The sequence below is a fragment of the Bos indicus genome, chromosome 19 (assembly GCF_029378745.1).
Source record: "Bos indicus isolate NIAB-ARS_2022 breed Sahiwal x Tharparkar chromosome 19, NIAB-ARS_B.indTharparkar_mat_pri_1.0, whole genome shotgun sequence".
NCBI lineage: Eukaryota > Metazoa > Chordata > Mammalia > Artiodactyla > Bovidae > Bos > Bos indicus.
In genome coordinates this window covers 937,425-942,185 of record NC_091778.1, presented here as the reverse complement: position 1 = coordinate 942,185, position 4,761 = coordinate 937,425, and the positions used below count along the sequence as shown (strand labels likewise).

The window sequence follows — 4,761 nt, the reverse complement described above, 5'->3', positions numbered from 1 at the left end:
CTAAAGTTTTCTTTATTTCTTACTTAAGCAATAGCAATGTGTTTAACATTCTCTTAGGTTTATATTTAATACTGTTAACAATTGAGCTGATATATGTAGTGAACATTTATAATTATAAATACTATAATTATAATTATATATCACATTCACAGAATGAAATAAAACTGCTTTGATAAATATATGTGATGGTAATTATTAAAATTTATGAAATTTAGTAGATTTAAAAAAAATACATTTTATGATGAAAATAAATAGCACTTACCATATTGTCATGTCTATTCAGAGTTCTTTATATATATATTACCTTGTTTAACCCTCACAACAAGCCTATAAGATAGGGATTATTTTAATTTCCAATCTACACACAAAAATGAGGCCCAGTATTCCATCTCTCTTTCTTGAAATTAAAGGACTATGAGGTGTAGAGACAGGATTTAGATTCATAGAGTCTGAGTTCAAAGTTCATACTCTTAATCATTATGTTATACTACTCATCTCTGCTGCTGCTGCTGCTAAGTCGCTTCAGTCATGTCCGACTCTGTGCGACCCCAGAGATGGCAGCCCACCAGGCTCCCCTGTCCCTGGGATTCTCCAGGCAAGAACACTGGAGTGGGTTGTCATTTCCTTCTCCAATGCATGAAAGTGAAAAGTGAAAGTGAAGTCTCTCAGTCGTGTCTGACTCCTAATGACCCATGGACTGCAGCCTACCAGGTTCCTCTGTCCATGGGATTTTCCAGACAAGAGTACTGGAGTGGGGACTCATCTCTAAGCTAGAATAAAAACAGTTCATAACCATTTCATCGATTCCTGACTTTTCATGTGTTGTAGGCCACGTTGCAGATGTGTGAATTAAGGGATAATATAGATTAGCAGTCTTTATTTCTTACAGGGAATACATATGGATCCAGTTTAAAGCCTTGCTTCTGGTACTTCTTAGCAGAACCTCAAGGATAGGTTCACTTCTTTGAACTTCCGATTTTCTGTTTCCATATTTTCAATAGACATATGGAACTTTGAATATTTTTTTTTTTTTTTTTGAGACATAGCATGAAAGCAAAAAAAAAAAAAAAAAACACTGGATACATTATCAGGCATTCTACTTCCTCCTGAGAGAAGTGAAAGGATGCTTAGAGTTCATAATTTCTCTTTTCCATGAATTACTTTTGATGGCAGGTGAATATTCAAAATTATACATTGTATATTATGTGCTAAAAATTGTTTAAAAATTGCATCATTCCCCAATTTTAACTACAAATACTTTATAAACACATAAAAAGCTTCTAAATTCTCTTGCCTATATAACTTCTTATTCTATTATCTCAACTTTATTTTCACCTGTATGTTAACTCATTTTATTTTCTTCTCTACCTCATTCATTCATCTGAAATACTAGTAACTATGACACTCTGTATAGTGTCTGTGTGTATATTTGTCTGTGCTGGGTTTATGTAGGAGTAAATTAGATGATTTTATGATGTAATTATTATTTTTTAATAATATATGGCCTTCCTCATGTATTACATGTAGACACTGAACTTTGCATAGACCTGGAAATTTAAAAAAAATGAGAAAAAGAAAACTCTAGTTCTATCAAAAAATGTAGAAGACATGTACCAAAGTTGTGTACTATTATTCACAAAAAATCTAGTTTGGGGAGAAATTCCTCATAAATATCCCCAAACTGCAAAAAGGTCTCTTTTCTGAATGCGCATTTGTGAGTCATACCTCAGAATGGACTATCCTAGATGGACATCATTACAAGTGGTGGTTACCTTCACTAGCAATTATTGGGCAGCTACTACAAACAGCACGATCTCTATCCAAACCTCACAGCGTATCATCAGAGTAGGTAATAATTAGACCTGACTTTACATGTTAAGGAAGATCCTGAAGTTCAGAAAAGCTAAAAACAAGCAAAAACAAATAAAAAACACCCTGCTTCAGAGCTTTTAACTTCTAAGTGGCATAGTCCAAGTATTAAAGAAGGCATTTGACTCCAAATTCAGTTATCTTCTCTTTATATATTGTTTTCAAATGCAGGCTATACTGTCAAATACTGTAAATCTATTTTATACCATATTTAATATTTTCCATAAATATTATAATAAAAATATCACTTGAGATTTAGATGGTTAAATAAAATTGGACAAATATAAACGATGCTATAACAATGAAATTTTGTCTTGAATTTAGGAGTTTAATTAAAGGATTTTTTGCCATTTTATTTATTTTTTAATTGAAGGATAATTGCTTTAAAGAATGTTGTTGTTTTCTGTTAAGCATCAACAAGAATCAGCCATAGGTACACCCATGTCCCCTCCCTCCTGAACCTACCTCCCATCTCCCTCCCCATCTCACCCCTCCAGATTGTCACAGAGCCCCTGTTTGAGTTCCCTGAGTCATACAGCAGATTCCTATTGGCTAACTATTTTACATATGGTATTGTATTTTCCATGTTACTTAAAAAGAGACTTTTTTTAAATGTTTCTTTCTGTTCAGAATTTCAGGTCACCTAAAAGAAATATTTTATTTACTAATTCTGAATTTATTCCAGATTTGTGGTTCTTCAAGTTATATGTCGAAATGTAAAATAAAGCATTCTAAGACAGTGAAAAAAAGAAAAAAAAAAAAAAACTCATGCTATTTAACTGAGTTTATTTCAAAATAAACTTTGACAAGAGAACAAGGTTAAAATTGGTAAATTTGGTCGATGTAAGAATGAGAAGCCTTAGCGTTCATCTTACCTGCGAACTAGAAAGAAGTAGCAACTCATACCCTTTTATGAGAGAATATATCATTCCCACAATAAACAAATACTATCACATATCTATACAGACTCAGTTAAACCATGACTCAATAAGTAATCAAGCAAGGCCTTCAATTCATCTTTTGGTTTCTGAGGTAATTCTGACGTGCCATAACTTTCTCATGGCATGTTTCACTTCTGCATTCCTCAGTGTGTAGATGAGTGGAGTGAGGAAGGGTGTTCCAATAATATAAAATGCCGTCACCATCTTGTCCATGGGAACAGTGGTTGTGGGGCGGGAATACATAAATATAAATGGCCCAAAAAATAAGACAACTACAGTGACATGGGAAGTACAAGTGGAGAGAGCTTTTTTCCTCCATTCTGCACTGTGGTTTAATAGTGAATGCAGGATAACAATATATGAGATTATCAGAATTATAAAACTGCTTATGCAAATGAACCCACTATTAAACACCACAGTAGGTTCATCACATGAATATCCATGCAGGCAAGTTTCAACAAGGGCTGCGTATCACAGCAATAGTGATTAACAAAACTGGATCCACAGAAGGGCAATCTCAAGGCCAGGATAATCTGAGCCATAGAATGTATAAAAGATCCTATCCATGTGAGAACAATCAAGATGATGCAGGCTTTCCCACTCATGATGGTTGGATAATGCAAAGGCTTGCAAATGGCTGCATAGTGATCCATGGCCATGAGAACCAGGACAAAGATCTCCATGGAGCCAAAAAATGCAGTGCAAAGACCTGAGTCAGGCACTCACTGTATGATATGATTTTCTTTGCAGACAGAGCATCTATAAGTAATCTTGGAGCCATGGAAGTTGAAAAGCAGGTATCAACCAAGGACAAATAAAATAGGAAGATGTACCTGGGGCTCCCAAGTGTCTGACTAGACTTGATGTTCACGATAATAAGCAAATTCCCCACCACGGTTCCAAAATAGAAAATGAGGAAGATTACAAACATCTTTTTCTGTCTCTCAGGATCCTCTTTCAATCCTAACAGTATGAACTCAGTTACACTGTTATTTTGCAGCTTTGTTTCACTTGATGAGAGGAAAACACTGGTTAGAAAAACATTCTGCAAAGGAGAAAAAGAAAAGTACTAATGAATACAAGGGTTGAAGCCTAAATAAGTGTGGGACTGCCACTCTTCAATGGGCACTCACTTATCTGCTATGTATTACTTTTATCTGAATTTAAAAAAATGTATAATACTTAATCTATTCCCTAGATTGCATATGAAAATAATAATACAAGAAACAGGAAAACAATGAAAAATAAATTATTCTTCAGACATCATAAGTACACACACAAGCTAGAAGGTGAGACAGAGAGAAAGGGACAATAAACATAAAATTTTAGTAATGACTATGCAGTAATTTGGTCCAGGCCATCATGTCACTTATTATAATATGTTGATTTTTATTAAGTTTACCTTTTATTCTATTTCTCAAACATTTTGAGTTGTTTACAGTTTTAAAGTCAACTCCTATTATTAACATGTAAAATCTTTAATTTATAATATGCTGTCAACTTCATTATCTTTCTGAGTCTTTCAATATGCTTTCTTAAGACACAGAGTCTCAGTTAGTCTAAAATGAAGGAAAAATATAAGTAGAACATTTGCCATAAATCAGAGCACTATTTCAATTTTCAGGTTAAAATCAAGCACCAGGAATTTAGAAAAAGCTCTAAGTCATACCTGAAATATTTCATTAACATTTTTGTTATATATGTCTCGAAAGTCCTGTGCTCTCATCTTACATAAGTGAATATGGAAATTAAAAGGCAATTATTATTTACCATATCTAGCTAAATGCCAAACACTAGACAAATTGGTTTAAGTCCCCTATATTAGGGCTTCCTGGATTGCTCAATGGTAAAAAAAAATCTGCCTGCCAATGCAGGAGATGAAGGAGAAATGAGTTTAATCCCTGTGTTGGGATGATCCCCTGGAGAAGGGAATGGCAACCCATTCCAGTAT

General features: G+C 34.0%; 1 pseudogene; it reads right to left on the bottom strand.

Moving 5' to 3' along the window:
- Positions 1-2,882: 2,882 nt before the first annotated feature.
- On the bottom strand, positions 2,883-4,536 carry LOC139177694 (olfactory receptor 4C11-like; annotated as a pseudogene).
- Between the last annotated feature and the right edge of the window lie 225 nt (positions 4,537-4,761).